General features: G+C 36.2%; 1 long non-coding RNA gene across 1 annotated transcript in view; it reads right to left on the bottom strand.

Annotated features, from left to right (window-relative positions):
- Positions 1-17,842: 17,842 nt before the first annotated feature.
- The window catches only part of LOC104853215, a 12,898-nt gene continuing 6,410 nt past the window's right edge, over positions 17,843-24,330 (bottom strand). Inside the window, exons 2-3 of the long non-coding RNA XR_777717.2 lie at positions 19,567-19,640; positions 17,843-17,924 (exon numbers count right to left, since the gene is read on the bottom strand). This is a non-coding gene — a long non-coding RNA (uncharacterized LOC104853215). The remainder of the gene's footprint in view (positions 17,925-19,566; positions 19,641-24,330) is intronic.

Genomic DNA, 24,330 nt, shown 5'->3' with positions numbered 1-24,330 from the left:
TTTGGTAAATGTCTATTCAGGTCATATGCCTTTATTTTAAAGATAGAGAGCAAGGCAGGGGATTTAACTCACTTGTTCTGCCTCCTGCCTAGTAAGTGTAAGGTCCTGAGTTCAATCCCCAGTACCAAACAAACAAACAAATAAACAAATAAAGATAGAGAACAAAATGTTATATTAAAAATAAAACTCCAAGAATAATAAAATACCAAAACACGATCATTATAATACAAGAGGTAGGGAGAAGGTAATGAGGATTTACTGAAACATGCAAAATTATGACAATAATATTCTGCCAGCTTTCATTTATCTATATTTGAATATTCATTATATGAATTATCCAAAGAAACTTTAAAATTATATATTGGTTTCTGACTAGTATTTAGATTGCTTTTGTCCTAAAGTATAAAAGCATCTTTTATATCTGAATTCCTTTTATTGTTAAGTAAATGCATTCTCAAGGAATGGTAAAATTTAAACATTCATATGCCTATTTTAAAATTGTCAGGTAAAAGAGCTGAAAACCAAGATCAGACCAGAACCACAACAAGCCTTTATTGTAGGAACAATCCGCCAGGCTGTCTCTGAATAAAGGAGAGAGCAATATGTCTCAGACAGGGAGCACTTCTTATAGGAGCTGGGGTGGGGCTTGTAGGAGCTAGGCTGAGTGGCTAGGGATTGGAGGAGTCTGGAAAAGGGGCATATTGGGAAGGAGCCTGTCCTTTGGTGGGAGAAGCCATATTTTAAGTGGGAAGCAGGGTATTGTGTGAAGGAGAAGGCAGCTATTTTATGTAGCAGCTGTCTTAGGGTGAGGGAAATCTAACAAAAATGAAGTTATTTTCTTTTTGTTACTGAATATTGAATTGTAATATGTCTTCATGCATTCTGGATACTGGATCCTTATTAGAGACATGGTTTGTAAATATCTTCTCTGATGTCCTGGGGTGTGTGTGTGTGTGTGTGTGTGTGTGTGTGTGTGTGTTGCACACCCATTAGGAACCAAACTCTGCAGAAAGCATGCTCTACTGCTGAGCTATAGTCCCAACACCTATGGATTCTATTTTAAAGTGTTTTCAAACAATATAATTTGTCCATTTTTCATTATTTGTGTTCATATCTAAAAAATGACTGCCTAATCCAAGATCATGAAGATTTTTTTAAGTAAAAAAATTGTATTACAGTAAAAGAGACATGGGCATCAACCGCCTCAAAATACTCCTTATTTCAAACATGCTTATCCCATCGTTCTTGCCATTGCTGAAGCAGTGCTAGAAGTCCTCTTCATGAGTGTCTTTATGTTTATAGTACAGGATGTTAATATTCTTTATACATGCACATATCTTCATTCCTTTTTTAACCCTTTATCTTCGCTCATCCCCCATCTCTTGATCCCCTTCCTTTTATTTTCACATATTTGCAGCACATAATGTTTACATTCTTTGTGTGTAGTTGGTACATGAACATAACACATTTAATTTTTTTAATCCCATTTCCCTCCCCTCTCACCCTAGTCCTTCTATCTCTTGAGCCCATTCCCCTTTGAGAAAAATCAAGATCATGAAGATTTAAACTATGTCCTCTTTAAAAGTTGTGTATATTTAGATCTTAACCTTAGGTTTATGATTCATTCTGCATTAATTTTTATATATGAGGAAGAGGTGTAACTTCATTCTTTTACATGTGGATATTTAGTACCATTTTATTGGAAACTAATTGTTCTTTCCTTCATTGAATTGTCTTGGCACTCTTCTCTACACTCAATAAATGATAAATGTAGAAGTTTGTGGGTTGTTCATTTTACTCCATTTAACTTTGTATCTGTACTCATGCTTGAACCACACAGGTCTAATTACTGCAACTTTTTAGTAAGTTTTGATATTTAGAAATGGGAATCCTTCAACTTTGTTCATCTTTTTCAAGCTTTTTTTTTGCTAGTCTGGATTCTATTAATTTCCATATGAATTTTCAGATCAGCTTGTCAATTTGTACAAATAAGTAAGATGGAATTTTGAGAGCAATTGTGCTGAGTCTATAGGCCACTTTTGGAGTACTGCCATTTTAACTATTTCTAAATCTTTTGATTCATAAACCAGAGTATTTCTACTTCTTTAATTTTATTCAATAATGTTTTCCCTTTTTATTATACTTGTACTTTTTGTTGAATTTATTAATCAACATTTTAAAAATTATAGATGCTATTATAAAAATAATGAGTTAATTTCTTTGCAGGATTTTTCATTTCTGTTGCACAGAAATACAACTGACTTTTAAAAATTGATCTTATACCCTATAATCTGAAATCATTTATTAGCTCTGGTAGATTTTTTAAGATGTCTTAGTTCCATTTTTGAAATTTTAAGTTTTAGGTATCCGGCATGCTATTGAGCACAAAAGTCTAGGGTTCAGGAAAAAGTCTATGATGGATTTTGAAAAATCTTGTAGCTACTGAGATTTTGAAACGTCTAATACTGTGTTTTTGTTTAAGGAAAGGGAAAACTGAAAATGCTACCCTAGAATTATAATGAGGCTAAATTTAAAAAAATAACCTAATTAATTGCGTGTAGACAAAGGGACAGAAGAATCTGGAAGTTTCCATCTCCATTTCCTCTTACTTTTTCATAGTTAACATTCCTTTTGCTGTCTTGGAGCAGGCTCAACCTCAGCACATCTGCCCTGTGTTCTGCTGTTATTGATTTGGATTCTCCAAAGTCAACAGAAGTTTTTTGATGTCACTAGTTTTTCTTGTTTCCTTTGGGTGCATTCCAAGGCTGGATAAAGACTGTTTGCCTGAAATGGCTTATCTCCTCTCTGGACTGGCTGTGAAGATGCCTGAGGCCTTTTTGCCAGAGCATTCTCCATCAGAGCACAATCCATCACACTTCCAGGCCTAGGTTCCAGGTAGGGTGAGTAATATAATATATACAGTGTCAGCATCTACAATTGTGGAAACCATTTAAAATACTATGTTTCAAAACTTTGGTCTCCAGCAATATCTAAGAATTGTTTTTAATAGGAAATAGATGAAACACATGATGACTCTCATTTCTTGGTTTTTTTTTACTAAATTTTTGCTAAGGTAATGTAGCAACGGTTTTAAGCTTAAATATATGTAACTACTTTTAAGCCTATAGTACAAAGCATGATATTTACATTTTTTTTTGTGAGAAAAAGTCACACTTATGTCTTTTATTTTTTTTCTGGTACCGGGGATCGAACTCAGGACCTTGTACTTGTGAGGCAGGAGGTGGAACCACTAAGCTAAATCCCCAGCCCTGTATTTATTTATTTATTTTTATTTATTTTTGGTGGGTACCAGGGATAGAACTTGGGTCCTTGAACTTGCAAGGCAGGCACCAGAACCACTGAGCTAAATCCCCGGCCCCAAGGCCCTGTATTTATGTCTTTTATTAGCCAGTTGTATTCAAAGAAAAATTTCAAGGTTCATCAGAAAAATAAATTATTAAATATTTATATTAATAAAAGTTATATAGTGACTGAAATAACTTTATGTGCTTAACTTTCAATTCACCTAAAAATATGTTTAGGTTTTCTCCAGAGGAAGTTTAATTGCCTTTTTTTTTTTTTTGTACCAGGTATCAAACTCAGGACCATGCGCTTGCAAGGCAAGTGGTGGAACCACTGAACTAAATCCTCAGCCCTCTATATTTTTAATTTAAGTTGTAGTTTGTTATTCTCTTTCAAAGTCATCAAAGAACATCTTTCCTAAGCTGGAGAGGACTTCTGGTGTATTGCTAAAACTAAAAATGGTCTATGTATCAACTGATTTTTGGAAATTTAAGCATTTTTTTTAATCCTCTAATTGATCTTTACTCCTGATTGGTCGGGAATGTAGTAAACTTCCACATTTTACATTGGGAATTATTTTTATTGCATCAGTCAATGACAATCATCTTGGTTTTCCTTTCATAAATGTAACCAAAGACTTAATTATTACAAGGATCAAAATTAGTATATTTAAAAGCCTACTTTCATAGGCCTTGGCAAGGAGTTGTGAGAGACTGAAAAGAACTGCTCCCCCTCTTTTGTTTTGCTGGGAATCGGACCTACGACCTCTTGCATGCTAGTCAGGCAACCTTTAACTGAGCTACACTCCAACCCTGAATGGGTCCCATCTTCCTGGACATCCTGGCCAAAGTGAGGAGAGCCCAGAGACACATAAATTGCAGAGGCTAAAACTCAGCAGGAGGGGCCAGGATGTAGCTCAGTGATACAGCACCTGCCTGGCAAGCCCTAGGCCCTGTGTTCATTCCCTGTATCATAAGACCTCAGCAGGAGAGGATTTGAATGAACCTACAGCACGCACAGATGAAATCAAATGTCATTTACTGGGGGTGAGAAGCATCATAACTCACAGAATAATTGGTAGAAAAAGAAATGCTTTCGATAATCTTTTATGAGATAGTTCTAGAAGTTTGAAGCACTTTTGAAAAAGGTATGTGATACTTCCAGATTGCTGATTTATTTTGGAGTGTGACCAATGATCTCGTGTAGGACTGTCCCTATCTGGGTGCCCTCATGAAAGATCAGCAGAGAGAGCAAACATCTCCCCACCTCCAGCGCTGGTCTCCTTTTCTTACCCTGGCCCCAAGCTATTTATCCTGGTTGGCTCTTTCTAAATCACAGCACACATCCCCTCCCAAAGGTTCTCCAGAGTTTGGAAGTCTCCTACTCCCAATTCAGCCACCCTCATCCTCAGGGAGGAGAAGGTGGAGATCCAGCTCTGCCCCCTTTCCAACCAACAGGAACTTCTCTGCCAGAGAGCAGGGCAGCTCCTCTGACAGGTGTCCCCTTGTCCCCTCCTAAAGGACTACCAGACTGCTCACCTCCTTCTCCCTCTCTGCTCCTGGTTCCTGCCGTACTGCTGTGGCTTTAGCTGGGGTCCTAATCTCTGTCATTTCTTAATCTTCCCTCCATCACCAGCTGGGCCAAAGTAGGGTGACTGCTTGTACTTTGTGGACTCTTAGATATTCCTTAGTTTTACTTTGTTCAGAAAGGTTCTCTCAGCTGATATCTTATCATTCACCAGGCTGAATGTTATCTCTGATTGCTTATTTCAGAGAAAGTCGATGACATAGTGGTGGAGACTATATCCTGATAGTTGGAGGTGGGATAATCAGACTGTGTAGCTGCTCCTAGAAAGGTTTCCCCTGAATGAGTGAACCCCACCAAGGAATTGCCAGTGTTTTCATTGTAATACCACTCTCTGCTAAGGGTATGCTCATCTCGGATCTCAGTAGTTGCATGTTTTAACCAAGCATTGTCACTTCCTGGCCATCCCTGCAGGGAGATGAATTGAGCACCCTCTGCCTCCCCCTTAGCAGGACCCTAACAAAACCAGGCAATCAGAGAAAGCAGTTCCAAACTGAGTCCATCACTGAGATCCGGCAGGAGTTGGGGACCAATGCAAAGGAAAGAGATTGCTGTGCCTTGAGAACAGTTCCACATTTGTGGTCACAGTTTCTTCCTTGCTTTTTCTGATCCTTTTATCCCCTGAACTTATGAGGTTTGATAGTCTAGTATTCCTGATGTACAATTTCATTTCAGAAATGAGAGGCTGCAGGGAACCGCAGGGCTGAGTTTCCCTACCGATCATCTTATCCAGCTCAAATATGTCACTGCTCTCCTGATGTGATTCCTCTGTTTTCAGAACTGGACTTCTTTTCTACTTTTCTTTTTTTAAGATGAAAAGTTAGCATTTTACAATCTTTCAGTTGGCCCACATGAAGTCTGCAAACGTCAGCTATGCAAAGTGTGGAACTCAGAGCTGCTCAGCCACTTTTGGAGCGTTGCACACTGGGGAAGTTTTTTTGAAAATAGGTGGACTTTCTTTTCTCTTATTTTAATGTAATACAAGTAGATACTAATAAGGAGACTATGAAAAAAGCACTCTTCTTACTTTTATGGAAAAATTAAACAAAGTTTCATAACAAAATAATTAGAGAATAACAACACAGTAGTTAATACACTGTGTATAATAATTTTGGTTTTTTTTTCTCATGTACAATAATTTTAAAAGAATAGCCAAAATGTACTCAGAGTACAAGTCATAGCCAAAAAAACTCTATTTTATAATCTTCTGACTTATGGTGCTGAATTTTTTGTTTTTAAATAGTAGATACAGGTATTTAAATTTGTCTTCTTTTCAGATTATCAGTTTAATGAATAACTAGCTGATATTCAAAGGGAGGAATTCGATTAGAATCATCATAAAACATTATCTCGGCCCCCAACAATCCCAGTGTGGATGAATCTTCCCAGTGCTAGAGGGAGTAGAAATTGAATGAAGGACAGCACAGTGAGCGCGTGCCCTTGACCAGCTTCTCCGCAACCTTTACCGTCACTCACTGGGCGTGGTCTTCACGCCCAGTTATTCATTCTCTTGCCTGCTGCATTTACCTTTGAGAACTGCACTCCTTCCAAAGGGTAGCCAAGCATATATAGTAGGGCTTCCTGACTGACTGTGTTTGGTTAGATGTTTGATTATAATTGGGCCGAGAAAAGATGAATGTTGGAGTCGGCATGGGGACACAGGAAGTGTGAGCATGGCTGTGCCTTACCTTGTTCCAAGCTCTCAGGATCCGCCTTCACCTTGAAATTCGCAACAACCTAAGAATGCTGCCATCATAATTACCTGCTTTAAAAACTAGAGACTTGGAGTATGATTTGCCCAAGGTCACATACAATCAGTAGCAGGGCCAAGAGGTGAAACTAGACTTTTTTTTCTTTTTTCTTTTTCTTTTTCTTTTGTACCTGGGATTGAACTTGGGTCCTTGTGCTTGCTAGAGGAAGGTGGCAGAATCACTGGGCTAAATCCCCTGCCCTGAAACTAGACTTTTAAGTGGTGGTTGTCCATTATGCTACACAAATGATTCTTATCCCTTGTTTGCTGGTTTCTTTCCTTATCAGTTTACAATGCATTATTATTATCATCATCATTTTATTATTTTGGTACCAGGGATTGAACTCGGGACCTTGAGCTTGCAAGGCAGGTAGCAGAACCACTGAGCTAAATCCCCGGCCCTATAATGCATTATTAATTGAGAATAGAAAGCACAGGAAGTGAGTGGGTTCTTCCAGAACAAGGTCTTGATGCTGGAGTTATGAGCAGAATGATAGAAACTGCCCCATCTCCATCTGCGGTGAAGAAAGTAGCATCTCCTACCTCTTTGGGAGAGCGACTGGGCAACATTTTATTTACCTTTGCATGCAGGGCTTCACTTTGCTCCCAGTTTTGACTGTAGCATCAAACAGAAGGAATGTGGGATCCAATTTTCCACCACAACCCTGAGTCTTCTCCTCTGGATCCCACCCTTTTTCTTGGTTCAGCTTGTCCTTTTGCATTTTTCTATCTTTCATACTACCCCAATCAATTCCCCTCCTGCAGAAATTAGCCAGATTTGTTTTAACTAACACTCAAAGAATGCATATTTGGGATGTTTGTAAAATGTGTGGCACTGTATGTGACAGCCACTGCTTTATATCTGGAGTTGTACCATTTCTCAGTTTAGAAACAATTATATCTAGAGGCTTCTGAAAGTAATTTTCTCTAAACCACATAACTTCCAAAGCAGTAGACTCTGCTGGAGTTCACCATTCTTTATCCAAAGTTTTGAAATCTAAGTAACTTGTAAACTATAGGCAAACCCTGGCCTGACCTGATAGGTGATTACTTAATCACTTATAATCCCTCTAAAATTCCATTTGGCATAAAATTCCATCACCCAATCCAAGCTCCTCCTTATGGTAAAGGTGTTGCCTATTTTCCATGAATTATTGGCCTGCATCCATATGGGGACCCACCATTTGATCCTTTTGGTAAATATCAATAGCTTCTATTGATATATAAACACTTAACAATACATTTTTTCTTTTTATTGAGTTTATTGGTACATTCTAGGTATACAGTACAGTTACATTCATTACTGGGATCTTGTACTTTTACATGACAGGTCTTGGTTCTCATTTTTAGCAATACATTTTTTTAAATCCACAGTTTCTGGTCTTCTGTGCTTTGGGAAGCCCTCCCTCTCTATGCTCCAAAGAACAGCTATATGACTGCAATGATGAGTACAGCTGTATTCCAATGTAAGGACAAGTGAGTTGAACAAACCCTTTGGAGGGTCACACTCCCCTAAGGTGAAATTCTAAAACAAACTCCAACACCACCAACAACAAAATCGAACACTGAAAGTCAAAGTGATTTTTATGACTTACTCGGCAGGAAAAAAAAAAAAAAACTGATGTTAAGAGTTCTTTACAATTTCATTTATCCATTAATTGTGAATATTCATGTTCTGAGCCAAAATTTTAATATGTTTGCCTAAGGGTACTATTACAGATTTCTCTGGTTATTAATTAACATATGACTTATGCATTCTATTTTCTTTCTAATTGTACCAAAGCCTTTTAAGAAGGGATTAAAATCTTGTAACCTGTTGATGTAGAGCAAAAGACACATGTAATCTTTCATTGCCAGATATCTAGAGCACACATTTCATCAACAAAAAATTCTTTACAAGGCTGAGGCTATAAACTCAGTGGTAGAATGCTTGCCTAAAATGAGGGAAACACTGAGATCCATACATAGGCCTAGTAAAAAAGAAAACAGCGTACTTCATTCCAATTAATAAATACACTTTGGGACCAATATCAGTAACATACTAGCTTCTAGCCATTTTGACAGTGAAATTTCTGGAACTTGAACTGCTAACCGTAATTGCTATGTAAATGAAATATAATTTTCATAGGAATAATAATCATACAGACACTATAATATTGTAAACAATATGTGGCATCAACTATTTGGTATAGAATTTTTAAAAAGTTTTTTCCAAACCTGTCTATATTTTAAAATAACATTTTAAATGACATTTAGAAAATCCTAAACACCATCTAAACTCTGAAAACCTATAGCAAGGACAGAGGTGTACATCAGAGGTAGTTTCTATCCCCAACACTAAAACAAACAAAAAGACCAGAAAAGTCAAACATCCAAACTAATAAACTAGAGGAGTGTGATTTCAATAGCAAAAAAGCATGACTAAAGTGTACTTTGTGCCCTTGTTTTTTTTGTATTTTTAATCTCCTGACTGGTAAAATGGTTTAACTGGAGCCATTGTACACAAACACAAAGCTAAGCAGAAGATTGAAAGTTTTGCTTAGGAGGAGGGTTATAGCTATATTGATTTCTTAAAACAAGTAACCCCAAACTATAAAATTGCATTAACAAGTCGATAGATTCCCAAAAATATATTTGAGATTTCCTAAGGCCCATGAATTCTATTTTGAAAAATACTAGCTAAATCTTTCATTATGTGAAAACCAAGAAGAGAACTTAAGATTCAAGACAGTCCCAGAACACTGGATCATCTCAATGCCATCTAAGGACTTGAATTTGTTTAATCTAACCACAGTTCCTCTACCTTCAAGGAGTTCCCTGGATTGTGATAATAAGTGTACTTGTCATCCAATGGGGCCGCACTAAAGGACAATAGTTTCTTATAAATGCTAAATGAAATACTAAATATAAATTGCGAAAGACATACAGAAGTAAATTCAAGCAATCCAATAAAAATTTTAAATGAACTAATGTGTGTTGAATTGAAATTGGATTCATTTGAAATGTTTATTACTGGAGGGAAGATTTTGTGAAATTGCATTTATTTTGCTTATCTAGGCACGTATCTCCAATTTAATAAGAATAAACACAGTGCACAATTTCCATTGTAGTATGCTAGGCTTGACCTTATGCCAAAGGGGGAAAATGATGAGGATCTAGTGTGGAAATAAATTGAACCTCAAGAAAAACACAAAAAAGAACTAGAAGCTTTTTACTCTCATCATGGATGTTGAAAAATAAATGAAATTTTTTTCTCTGTTTCAGAGACATCTGGAAAAGTTTTAGTATTGTCATCCACATCTGCAGAAGTGGATTGAACTAGGATTAGGTGAAGTTTCAGAGATCTTTTAAATTCAATATTCAGTTTAGGACTCTGGAGCAATTATTGTATCATCCTAAATTTACCCAAAGCTATAAAAAGAATTGAACATACTCTAGGGTTATCTTAAGGAATACAGTGTCATTCTTTTTGCAGCTAAAACAAGTCCACCCTTTTTGTTTGACTGAAAAAATTTTTAAAAGAGAGCAAAAATAAACAATTTTTTATAAAATTCCTACAGAAAACTCTGTCACAGGCAGGTACTCAGCTGTTCTTCCCCCATCATTAAGGATGGAGAGCTCTCAATATTTTTTGAGAATAAACAGCTTTGTTGAATGTTACTCATAACTCAGAAAGATTATCCACTGAAATATTCAAGCCAGTAATTCCCATTGTACATATTAACTCCTGTCAACTAAACCTCTAAACAAATACAGATTTCCATGTACCTGAGATCATCTCAATTTGAACTAATATCCTTCAAAAATCATAATGTTACAGTTCAAATCTTTAACTTCCATACTGAATTTGCTACCTTGAGTACATTAAATGATAGAATGAAGTTTACTTGTTTAAATCCCTCTGTGGTAAAGGGCAACACAAAAATAGAGCCCAAACATTATGCTTAATATATAGTATTCTTCTAATGTGTACATATTTAATGTGGAAGATTAGCTTTTGAATGATTCTAGGTTTCCAACATTGTTGTAACAACAAACAATTGTGTGTATGTGTGTATAATTTAATCTACCAAGCATTAAGATTGACAACTGTTGCAATAACATAGGAAATGCATACAAATAATTTAATTCTGTTTGGTTATCATTCATTTATTTATGTTATGTGACAGTCTACCTGGAGCCAGCTCTACATCCTTCTTTGCTGTAATTTAATTTGTTCTTTTCTCAGAACTTAAAGAAAAAATTGTAAAATCCTCCATTTTTCTGACTCTGTTTGATGGATGCAAGAGAGCTGAATTGCGTGCTTGACTTTAAGGGCCACCCGAGTAATTAAAAGAGGGTCTTTCTTTTGGAATGTTGAAGCAACTCAAACCTGGAAACATGTTTCTGTGTTAATTTCCTTCACTTATTAGCAATTTAAATTCATTGCATTTGGGCATGGAAAAGAGAGCATTTTCTACTAATTATTTTGTCTCTTTTTTAGAGTTTTTTTTTCCTCTTCCACTGGAATAATTTTATACTTACGTGTATTTCAGGCAACTGAAAAATGAATACAAACCTGACTAAATGTCTAGCGCCACCTATTGGTAGTCAGGTATATATTGATTCTTGACTGACGTTCTAACTGAAGAGGAAGCCAGAAGTTACTTTCGTAACGTTCTTTCGATTTATATGTGCACGTGCACACTTTATGAAGACTATTATATTTAAATACTGGCAGTGATAGTAAATATGGAATTTTTTCTAAATTGCTGTTTATATTAGTTTCACAATACATTTAAAGCAGCATAAGAACTAACAATCTACTTTTCAACTATAAAAAGAAAAAGAAACAACTATGATATCACAAAGTTTATCTTAAGTACATATTGCCAACTGCAACACAAAGTGTCTTGAATATATCCTGTTTTTTTTTTTTTTTTTTTTTTTTTTTTTTTTTTTTTGTTTTTTTAGGCTGCCCTTGAACTCGCTATGAGGCCAGGCTGTCTTTGAATTTGAATTTGTGGCAATCCTCCTGCCTCAGCCTCAAGAGTGCTGGGATTACAGGTGTACTCCACCAAGCCCAGCTGTGGCTATCCTGTATCTTTTGAAACAGCACCCCCTTGCCACCCAATTTCAAACAATAATTTAAATTCAGTTACTTATCTGTGCTAAGAATGAATTGGTTGAAGTCTGGGATTTAGCTCAGTTTTGCTTCACCTTCCTCACAAGCACAAGGTCCTGCATTTGACTCCTGGTTAAAAAAAGAATGGGTTGTATATAATGCTGAGACAACTGGACTTCCAAAGGCAAAGGAATAAGGTTGGTTGGAATTCTATCTTGCACCATAAGTGACATTTAACTCAAAATAGATCACATATCTAAACAAAATGAGGTTCACCCATACAAAAGAGTATTAGACTTAAAATGAAGGAAAGTCTGATATACACTACAATATGCATGAACCTTAAGGGCATTATGCTAAGTGAAATTAGCCAGTCACAAAAGAATTTGTCCTCCATGATTTCCTTTCTGTGAGGTAGTAAAATTCATGAAGACAAAAATACAATGCAGTTGCAGGGCTGCAAAGAGGGAGCTAATGGGAGATGTTGCTTAGTGGATACAAAGTTTAACTGGGGAAGATGAACTAATTCTAGACTTGGTTGTGGTCATGCAACAGCATGAATATAATTAACACTATTGAAATACTTAAAATGATGAAGGTATAAAATTGTCTGTTACTTGTATTTTGCCACAACAAAAACGTGCAAAAAATAGATCAAACAACCTAAACATATGAGCTAACATTGAAAAATTGCTAGAAGAAAACACAAGCATAAATCATCTTGGGGTAGGTAATGATTTCTCCCATCTGACCCAAAAACAGAAGTGACCAAAGAAAAAAACAGACAAAATGAAATTCATCAAAATTAATAATTTTTCTTCTTCCAAGGATATCATTAAGAAAAAAAAAAGACCTCGGGAGAAAACATTTGTAAATCATATACCTCTTCAAGGACTTGTGTCTAGAATATGAAAAGAACTCTTACAATGTAATAATAAAAAATATAATCCAATTTAAAATAGGCAGAGTTTGAATAGACATCACTCTAAAAAAGTCACACAAATGGCCAATAAGCATCTGAAAAGGCCCTCAGTATCCTTCGTCATTAAGGAAATGCAAATTAAACCACAACAAAGAGATACCATTTCAGACCCAGTAGGAGAGCTAATCGAAAAGATAATATTAAGTACTTGAGAGGATATGGAAAAACTGAAACTGATATACTGCTTGTAGGATTTTTAGATGGTGCAGCTACTTTGGAAAACATTCTAGCAGTTCCTCAAATGGTTAAATGTGAATGATCAGATGGTCCCACAATTCTACCTTGAAGGAATTGAAAACATAAGTGCACAAAAATTGGTACACAAAAGCTTACTGCAATATTATTCAAAATAGCCTTAGAAATAGAAAGAACCCAAATATCTAGTAATTGATAAATGAATAAATAAAATATGACATATCTATACGAAAGAATAATATTTATCTAGAAAGAAATGAAATATTACATGCTACAACATGCATGAGCCTTCAAAGCACTCTTCTAAGGGCCAGGGATTTAGCTCAGTGGTTCTGCCACCTGTCTTGCAAGTGTAAGGACCCAAGTTTGACCCCTGATACCAAAAACAAAACAACACAAAACAACAGTCCTCTAAGAGAATTCAGTAACAAAAGATCACATATATGATTCCATTTATATGACATGTTCAAAATTGAAAAAACTAGTAAGGCAGAAAGCAGGTTAGTGCTTTCTTAGGGCCAGGTTTAGGGGAAATTAGAGTGATTGCTAAAGCTTTCTTTTGAGGATGATGAATACTTGAAAACAGAGTGGTGGTGGCTATAGATATCGGTAAATATATTAAAAACAACTGAAATGTAAGTTTTAAAAGAATGAATTGCATATGTGAATTAAATCTCAAAAAGAGTTGTAATAAAAAACTGAGTGGGCCAGGGATTTAGCTCAGTGGTTCCATCGCCTGCCTCCAAGTGAAAGGTCTCGAGTTCGATCCCTGGTACAAAAAACAAAAACAAAAGTTAAGTGGTCATTAGATTTGCCATCATTAACTTGTGACACTGATTTAAAAATTAACAAATATAAATGACAATCCCAGAAAGAGTCATATTTGGGAAATAATTTCTAGAAGTAAGTCACTTACCTGTTTGCTAGAAAATAAGGGTTTAAGGGCTGGGGATTTAGCTCAGTGGTTCCACTGCCTGCCTTGCAAGCTCAGGGTCCTGAGATCGATCCCTGGTACCAAAAACAAACAAAAAAACACCAAAAAAAAAGCTTTCACCCGGAAAAGATTGGAAAAGAGAAATGCTAAACATTTTCAATGGTATTATGACATACAAAATTTTTATTTAGACTCTATGTGAGGCTATTACAGTGCTTTTTAACTCAAATATTCATTGTCTACAGTAAGTAATTTCCACTAAAGTTAAATAAAGGTGGCAATATTGTACATTCTGTTTCCTAAACTCTTTTTTTTTTTTTTTGGTACTGGGGATCGAACTCGTGTTCTTGTGAGGCAGGCGGCAGAACCACTGAGCTAAATCCCCAGCCCTTAAACTCCTATTTTCTAGCAAACAAGTAAGTGACTTAGTTCTAGAAATTATTTCCCAAATATGACTCTTTCTGGGATTGTTATTTATATTTGTTAATTTACTAAACACAAAAGCTGTTTTCATTCAGAATGTTAAAGGTACCTCTATTTAAACTCACGTAAAATCTTAGGCTGGGGGTATAGCTCGGTGGTAGATAGTGGCTTGCCTATCATGCTCAAAGTCCTGGAGTCAATCTCTAGCACTACAAAAAATAAAAAAATAAATTGAAAAATAAAAATAAGTTGTCTTGATTTGTACTGCATTTGTACTTGATTTCTTCTGCATTAAAAGCCCAGTTAAATCCCTGGCCCATCCTTACCCTAATTTTAGGAGCCCTTTGGGTAAGAAATTCTTGCATACTACATAAGAATGAGGTGCAGAAAAATAACCTCAAACTTCCCATATCCCCAGGTTGACTTTCAGGCATACTAGAATGTCCTGGGTTTAAAAATGTCTTATTTATCTACTTCATCAAAGAGGTGGGGGTTTTGAAAGCTCACTACCGTGTAGAGTATGATAGCCTAGAATGTGGGAACTGACAGGCACGTAACATCATTTACGACAAACCCCTCTTTTATGGAAGAAGAAGCAAGATGACTGACCAAAAGCAGACAGTGGCATACGGTGTAAAAAAATGGGGCTCAAGAATATGGAGCTGGATAAGATGGAGCTCAGGTGTTCTGACACCCACAGCAGTGTCTTCTCAGCAGTTTGGGCAGAATTAGTTTGCCTGGACACCATTGAATTATGTGCTATATCCATCCACCATTAGAGAGGACCTGCAATTTTATTTCTAAATATAAACAGCATAGTCCAGGAAAAATTAAGCTAGCAGGAGAAAGAGGTTACTGTAGAGATGACTTTTAAAAGAATTTCTCTGCCATAATTTCTCTTTTCCATTTACACACATGAATTTGAAGTTTTAATATGTAGTCTTCTAAAAAGCATTTCAAAGTATGCATGTAAAGAAGAAAGGTTACTTTTATATTTGTAGAGTTGACTATTTCCTTGTTTCTTTTGGGGCACCATGTTTCCCTAAAATGTCATGGATTTTCTAAATGTTGTGATTCCTCAACCAAACAACTTTAGATCATTTCGTCCCTTCCCCCCTCTATCTTCTCTTATTGGTCCTGGAAATTGGCCAGCAGGATTATTTATGGCTCTTAGTTCATATCACACCTTAATAATAAACAGAAGTAATTTTCCTTTGTTTTCAATTTTCAACAGAATGGTAGTTAAAAATTGGCTCCCATCAGAAAGCTCTTTCTCTGAGTCTAACATGCTGTGCTGTGTATATACATGATTAACCAGTACAATACGTACAGCAAAGAAGACGGGTGAGAGATTTATTGATTCTGGCTGAAACAAATTGAAAAATAACCTTGAACACTTTGTGAAGTCCATAATGAGTTCCACAAATCAACTTTGGAGCCAGCTTAGCATATCCATTTAGTTGAGGCATAGAGCCTGTGTTTGATCTAACTTAATAAAGTAATTCCAGTATAAAAAGTAGTCCAACATGACTATATCCTAAAATTTGTGTTTTTTTTAAGCTGAAAGAAATGGCATTTATCTTAAATACAATTAATGATATATTAGATAAAATATTTTGTTAGATATTTTGGGGGAGTACCTTCTATTAACTAATACTTTGAGGTTAATTTGTGGATTGAATAAATGTCTTCAAGTTCAGAACCCATTCTAAGTAAAACTCAATGGCTTGACTGTTCTACAAAATTCTCCTCTATTCAGTGAATTAAAATTCAAAATGTTGCTGTACATGAGAACATGAAAGTATTTAGAGTAGTCAGTATAATTGCATTGGTATCTATTCTGTTGAACAGACTCACCCCATTTGAATTAAATATGCAATCAAATAGTAATACAAGGTTGTGTTATTTAAAAATAAGTAAACTAAAAAAAAAGAATGAGAATAATATAGTGAATATAATTATTAAGCTCTTCGCCAATTAACTTTCTGAAGTAAATCAGAAAAAAGGGAGAAACTATGTAAATAAGCACATATAAATAGCTCAAACACAATTTCCAACTCAAAGTTTTAATTGTCATTTGTGTCAGGGTATTTTTTGTTTTGAAAAAAGAAAATGTCTTTGGATCTTAGATTTTATTCACAATGTTTTTCTATGTATCTTAGGAATTATCTGGTTCAAAGGAAGTAAAGAATTACATTTTTTACTTTTATTTCAGAAAAGTAGTTTGAAGTGGATTGATGTCAATCACTTGGCTGTCAAGAAATCTGATTCTTTGCTAAGGGTATTCTCGTCTTTCTTTTTCCATTTTTTCTTTCTTGCCAAAGATAAAAAATGACTAGTTTCTCCAAAATGCTGGGTGATAAAAGAACCAAAAATGAGTAAAAGTTATTCATTTTGACAATATATTACTGGTTTGAGTAAGAAAACCAATCTATAGATTTTAAAACAAAGTAGTTTGTCTCAGAACATTAGAGGAATTCTTCTTTGCTCTTTTAACAAATATTTCCAAACAGAAAAATTATTACAATCAAACTTAGAAAAAATATTCTCCTCTGAGGCAAGACAAATAAGATGTTTAAACAGCAGCTGGTAAAAACAATTGCTAAGCCTCAGTGTAGCAGAATGAGAGCGACATCCTTGTTCCTGTAATGCCTTGGTTTACAAGGCAGTGACACTCAAGTAGAACTCTGGGGATTGCCACATTTTTGTTTGTTTGTTCATCTTGTGGCACTGGAGGTAGTGAGCCCAGAGCTTCTGCATGCAAAACAAGCTTTCTACAACTGAACTGCACCCTGGTGCTATTTCCACATTTTGTCACCTTGTCACAGACACTTATGCTTAAATGAAAACAACCTGGTTAGTACCAAGCTCAACAAGCACAGAAATAATTTCAAAGGCACCTGAAGAAAACATCTTCACACAGAGCACAGTTGTGTGCCTCTAAGTCCATTTGTAAAATTGATTCATTTCTATGGAAAAAGGTAAAATATTGACTACTGATGAAAATTTTCTACACAAATATTTTTCAGTTGCATGCAACCCCAATTCTTACATAAAACTAAACTAAATTCTTCTGGAAGATTTCATTAATTTCCAAAATGAACATCAGAGAGAATAAGACTGCTTACTAAAAGTACATTGAGATACCTATAGAATAACAAAGAAGACTTCCATGTTAAATAGATTGTCTTCCATCCCTGCAGTTGCTATTTTTATCTCGATTAACTTAAGGTAAACTTACCTGTCTAAATTTTTGTTAGTTATCAGAATTTCTGTGCAATCCTTGATTTCCATTTGAACTTGATAAGACAGAAAGAGGATGACAGGGTGAAAACTCATTTTACCCACTCCAGACAGGAAGCGAAGAGGCATCTTTAGGATTCTGAAATAGATTTGCACAATCATTTAGGCAAAAGCTCTTTCAGAAATATCTATGAATTCAGGTTTCAGATAAGACATAAAGTAGTAGATAAAGTGTAAACTTTTATCTATTGCTTTAAAGGTGTATGTGTCATAGCATTTTTCTAATAACTATGTTAAGAGAGAAGATAATCCACTTACTGCTCACGGAGTCTGCAGAGTTGAGGGTGGTGGCAGGAGAGAGAGAAGATCCTGATTGGTGTTATCAAAAGGGGCTGCTCCTTTTAACCTATTCTCGGTTTGAAAGAAAATTTAGTATCTGTGTTTTTTCCTGATTATCCCTGCTAATTTTTAAAATAAGTGCATTATTGATATATAACTCACATGCCATAACATTCACTCATTTATAATGTACAATTCAATGGTTTTAGTATGTTCACAGCAATCACTACTATAATCAAGTTTATAACATTGTCATCATTCCAAAAATAAACCTTATATATTTTAACCCTTTACCCTCCCCCCAAAACTTTTATAATCTCTAGACCTAAGAAACCTATAATCTGTTTTCTGTCCATAGATTTACATGATCCCATATCAACAGGATCACTCAATCTGTGATCCTCTGTGATGGGCTTCTTTCACTCCTTACTCATCAAGGTTTAATGGTTAATTTAAAAAAATATATATTTAGGAATTATTTCAAGAGTTGCTAAAATAAAAATTGTATAAACCCTCCATATACTCCTCAATCAAATTATTCTATTATTAATCAACTGTTAAAGCTTTTTAATGTCTTTGTTATAGCAACAAAAAGAATTACCATTTTGAATCTTTTAAAAAAATGGAACAGGGCCAGGGATTAAACTCAGTGGCACTGTGCCTGCCTCATAAGAACAAGGTCCTGTGTTCCATCCCTGTACCACAATTTTAAAAAAAGAAACATGAGGGCTATGGAAATTCAGTGACAGATACGTACTTCATACAGGCAGTTTGATTTTTTTCTATGTGTCCAGCAATATTCAGCAGTACATTAAATATTTAGACTTTAGCAACCAAAAATGAACATATAGGAAGCTGGGCTTAAGGTCAAAGAAGGGCCAGGGATTTAGCTCAGTGGTGATGCTGTGTGCCTCGAAAGTGCAAGGTCCCAAGTTTAATCCCTGATACAAAAAAAAAAAAAAAAGGGATATAAAGTCTTTTTCCATCATTTTCAATTGGAGTTATAATGAATTAGTATTTAGTAAGCACCTATATTTTGTTAAAAAGTGGTATAAAGAGGAGCAAGTCAAGGTGACTAAGTTTTTACAAAAATAACTACGTGATCTGAATTCTGTTAGTAAAATTATGACAAATGGCTTTCAGAAGGAACGAGGAAGGAAAACACTATTGGAATCACAAAAGGCAATATAACTCAAAAAATCTTTGGATATCTATTCTCCCTTTTATGACAAAAGGCAGAAAAGATGGCCTGGGATATATCTATTTTATAGAAGACCGAAAATATGAAGTTAAGAAGATTCTTTCCTGTTTTATTATTTTAAAGGTAATTAGGGGAGCTAAGAACCTGAGGTAGTTTTTGTCTCCCTTTGGTAGTACTGGAGATCAGATCCAAGGCTTTGTACTTACGAGACAAACACTGTACCACTGAGCTACATTCCCAGCCCTAAGGTAGGTTTGATTTTTTTTTTTTTTTTTTTTGTTAGAAATAATGGTACTTCAGGTACCTTGGATTTATACTTAGCATACATTACAGTTTTCATCTATGTTGTAAAAACTCTACTGAATATAATTGATGGTTTAATATTTTGGAGAAGGACAGCTGTGCTAGAGATCAAACTATAGCCTTGCACCTACTAATCAAGCTCCCTACCATTGAGCTATACCCTTAACTTCTGGTTTTACACTTTTAATGTTACTATATCACTGACCTGGCTAGGGAACAGAAGTCTCAGGTGCTTGTCATACAGCTTCCCAGAGCTCCTTGGAGATCCTCAGAGTGGACCTTTGTTGGAAGGAATTTGGAGAGTTATTAAAAGCATATTCCCTTGGGAGTTTATGAGCTAAAATTAGGACACTTTGTATTATCACGTTTCATTGCTGATTATTAGTCTATAAACATATAAAGTATTACTGCAAAAATATTCCATAAGAAACATATTATTCTATAACCTCAACCCAACCTCAGTGTCTCTGGTGATTTGAATGAACTAGAGTCCTTCAAGAAGTAAAATAACAACATGGTGGAAGATGGCAGAATGTCTTTTCTGTGTGTGTAAAACCATGTTAATTGTGAGCTACACAGAGAGTGCAAACTGTGGAATGGAGCTAAGAAATCTTTATTTTTAGTTCAATCCCTAGGAAAAAAAAAGAATAGAAGAAATCCTTATTTTTTACTCTGGGGAGTAATTTCATTTCTTCACTCCATTTCCTCTTGCTGGGAAAATAGGGAAGTAGTGGGAATATTGAATGGGTAAGAGTACACTGAAGTATGGATATCAAAATATTCACAAAACATTATATAAGTATCATTATGTTTTTGCATAAAACTAAGTATATTTTCCAAATTCACATCCTTTAAAAAGCTATATTAACTACTGTAACAACTTCTTCTAACAAAGCACTGTATCAGACCAAGGATTTAGCTCAGTGGGGCATGCCTGCCTCATAAGCATCCTGAGTTCAGATCCCTGGTACTGGGGGAAAAACAAACAAACAAACAAAGCTATGTATCATCTCAAATATATTTTGCAGCTGGGTGTGTGGCAAACACCTGTAATACCAGCGCTTGGGAGGCTGAGACAGTAGGATTGCCAAGAGTTCGAGGCCAGACTGGGCTACATTGTGTGTTCCAGTGTTTCAGGTCAGCCTGAACTACATATAGATCTTGTCTCAAAAAAGAAAAAAAAGTATTTTACCAAGTCTGTTTTACCTAAATATAATTTTACAAAACCCCCCATTTCCCCTTTGTGTATTCCTCCATGTTGTGGCAATTTTGACAGTGTCACAATTTTATCCCTCTTCCTTACAGGAAGCTTTCACTGTAAAGGCTCTGTACAAATGTGTAAAATAGCTAAGTATACAATCTGAAGTTCATTTGAATTTAGGAAAGCTATTTACAAAGACACCTGCCTCACTTCTTCTTTTGCAGTACTAGAGATTGAACCCATGGCTTTTGGACTGAGCTATACTCCCAGTCCATTTATCTGTCTGTCAGTCTGTCTATCATCTATCTATCTATCTATCTATCTATCTGTCTATTGAGGCAGGGTTTCATTAATTCACCCAGACTGAGCTTGAATTTGTGATCCTCCTCTCTCAGCACCCAGAGTGCTGAGGTTACAGGTGTGTTCTACCATCCCCAGGTTATTTATAAAGAAATTTTAAATGGAAGGGATATAGCATCTTTGAGAACATAGCAGGTTGTAATTAAAAATGACAGGAATTGCAGATAACACTTCAAGTATCTGCCTGAAAAGTACAACAACTTTAAACCCCTTGTCTAAACAAAGGTATGGTAATGGGCAGTACAAAAAATTAGTAATTTTTGTCTGCTTATTTTTCATATAGGGAAATTTGCAACTTTAGCTATTTGTGGGTGGGAACAAAAGAAAGATGGTAATCCAAGGGCTTTTCCATTTCCAGGATTGCAAGTGTTCTTAGGAAGAGGAAGTAGAAGCTAAGTCTAGAAACTTCTAGCAAAGGAGAGTTCTTTGGCCAAAAAGCTTGATCCCATTAGATCTACAACCAGCACCTCCCAAGTGTGGATCACATTCACACTGTGTCACAGGCTAACCACAGAGATGAGTTTGAAAAGATCACTGCCCAGAAAAGCTGTGGGCAAAAATTCAATGCTTTAGGGCTAGGGATGTAGCTCAGTGGTTCCTCTGCCTGCTTCAAAAGCATAAGGTCCTGAGTTCGATCCCCGGTACCCTCCCCAACCAAAAATTTTTTTAATGCTTTAGCTGTGGCTTCTGCTACCAGATTCCCCAAATGGACCAGCTACTGGAAACTCCCCTTTATTTTCTTCTTCAGTAAAACAGAAAGGGAAATATTTGCCATGTAGGAGTAGCTATGGTTAATGAAATAGGTTTAAATATTTGGCAGCAGAAGAAAGAATTCAGATCTGCGGTTGAGAGGCAGGTCATGGGAAGGTTAGGTTAACCTGAAAGCTCTGAATCCCTCTTTCCTCTTTTCCACACAGTTGGCTGTTCAGCCTTTCTATTCCATTCACACCAAAACCCAATTCCAGCAGAGAAGCTGGACACATCCACACTGCCACTCACCATGCTCAGGGAATCGGACTGTCCAACAAATGCCTACTATTGCAACAGTCAGTACTGTCAGTGGCATTACTGTTGGTTTGGTGTTTATGAGTGATTTTTTTTTTTTTTAAGAAAATCAGTTCGATACCTTCTTTTTATTTTTTAAAATAAGGACTGATGGGCTGGGGATTTAGCTCAGCGGTTTGGTGGCCTGCCTTGCAAGTGCAAGGACCCGAGTTCAATCCCCGGTACCACAAAAAATAAATAAATTAATTAATTAAATAAAATAAAATAAGGACTGATAATTTAAAATTACAAAAAAGAGTGTGCAGCTGTTTTAAGACCCTCAGTGTTTCCTAACGGAAACCTCAAACTCCGTAATAAGCAAGCAGAAACTTGAGGCACAGTTTGAGAGTAACTTAATGCACCTGCTGAAATTTAACATAGAAAATGTGAACCTGTACTGTATTTGTATGCCTTTGTTTTCTTTTTTCCAGGGACTTACTGTATTTTTATTGAATTTTAAAAGTATCACTGTTTGACTGACCAAAATGAGGGAAACATCATCCATTCTTCTTCCCAGTAGTCTGAGAAGCCTTGCTTTAAAGAACACACTGTGATGGTCATTGCAACTCTTGAGTCATTTTTCCCTAGAAATCGTGACCTGTGCAAAGAAAGCAGCATTGGGAGGGAGCACCTGTTTTCAGATCTCCTTGTTTGCCATGGACTTAGGAATCTTTCTTAGCCAACCTGCAGGTGGCTTGACAGGGATTCCTTCTTCCCAGCTCCTGGCTCCAGGTGATAGCTGAGGTTTCATCCTCTCTGCAAACACCTTCAAAGAGTGCGCTACAGATATGAAGTTGGCTTTCTCCAAACACAGACGGATTGTGGAGGGGGAGTAGGTGAAAATCATATTCTTTATCACAAACAAACACAATTAACTGGCAACTGGATTAAGATAGCTAATCAGTCAAAATTATTTAGAGGTTCTTATAAGCATTGCCCTTCTTTGGAAAGTTCCTACTTACTCCATGAGATAATACTCTGTTAATGAAATACATGTCCCTAGGAGTATTCCCTCCAGGGCCGTTCTTCCTCTTAAAGTGACAAGACGAGGCTTCAGTAAAACCAATACAAGCTTTAAAAGAAAAGAATGTTTTTAAGAAAAAAATGAGACATGAAAATATGTAGTAAAAACTTGCCCAGCTTTGGTCCAGTGAGGGTCCACCTGAAATCCCTTATTTGTTCTCAGTCTCAGTGATCCGTTATTCACTCAATAAATTTTTCAGAGTTGCCACACTGAGGCACTCACCAACAGTATGGACACAAGGTGTTGTATGGCCATTAACAAACAGCACAGATAACATCTCAGGAGGCCAGACAGGATAAAGCAGGTGAGAAAAGTGTGTCACAAGTTTGAGAAAGAGAAAGGGAACATTTGCTATTTTGGGACATTCTCTCAGAATAGGTGAATGAAAGTGCTAGTTATAAGAAAATATTGGAGACTTTAGTTCTATATGAACGGACACAGGCTTTGAGGAAGAAAGAGCTTGACATGTTCTAGAAAAGTCAGAGGCCAGGCTAGATTAGCTAGAACTTAGCAATGGTGATAGAGAATCCCAAGATAGCCAAGTAGAAAGTCCATGTGGGGGGCTAGCTGGGGATTTAGCTCAATGGTGCTGCTGCATGCCTGCCTTGCAAGCAAAAGGTCCTGAGTTTGATCCCTGTACCCAAAACAAAACAAAGAAAGTTCATGTGGGGCCATGAGGTTACCGTTATGCGTGAGATATTTCTATAGGGCTGAACTGGAACTGGTGATTGTGATGTTATGCATGTGCATTGGATAATACAAGGACCAGTCTCTATTATATGCACCCACACTGGGGTGAGGATATGGCTCAGAGATCGGTGATGCCTGGCATGTTCAAGGGCCCAGGTTTGATGATCAGCACCAAGATAAAAAAAAAAAAGTACCTAAATCAAATACCCAGTGAAACTGTTAAAAAATACTTACATTAATCACCTTTATAAATAGGTTATTGTAATTAATTTGTTAAGTAGAATAAAAGGAATACTAGCAAAATCAGATTCACATAGGCCCTCCAACTAGGGAAGATTTGAACTACTCAAGATTTAAAGTTTTGTTTGAGCAGCCACCCTACACCTGAGTTGATATATGCTGTCTCACCATATAACATGATCAAACCAATAAGTACTACGCTGTGTGATGAACATTTGTCACATTCTTCACACAGAGCCTTTGCTTCAGCAGCTGCCACTTCCTGCTCTGGAGTGTTGGGTCATCAGCTATACTGCAGACATGACTCCATGGGAATCCTTCTCCTTCGGGAGAAAGATTTGTGCAGGAGAGTAGAGGGGAAGAGAGGAGAGGAGGAGAGGGAAGAAAGGAGAGAGAGAGAGAGAGAGAGA

The sequence above is a fragment of the Fukomys damarensis genome, unplaced genomic scaffold (genome assembly GCF_012274545.1).
Source record: "Fukomys damarensis isolate Sample0158 unplaced genomic scaffold, DMR_v1.0_HiC HiC_scaffold_5, whole genome shotgun sequence".
NCBI lineage: Eukaryota > Metazoa > Chordata > Mammalia > Rodentia > Bathyergidae > Fukomys > Fukomys damarensis.
Note: the sequence above shows the minus strand (reverse complement) of the source record. Positions and strands in the feature narration are given on the sequence as shown.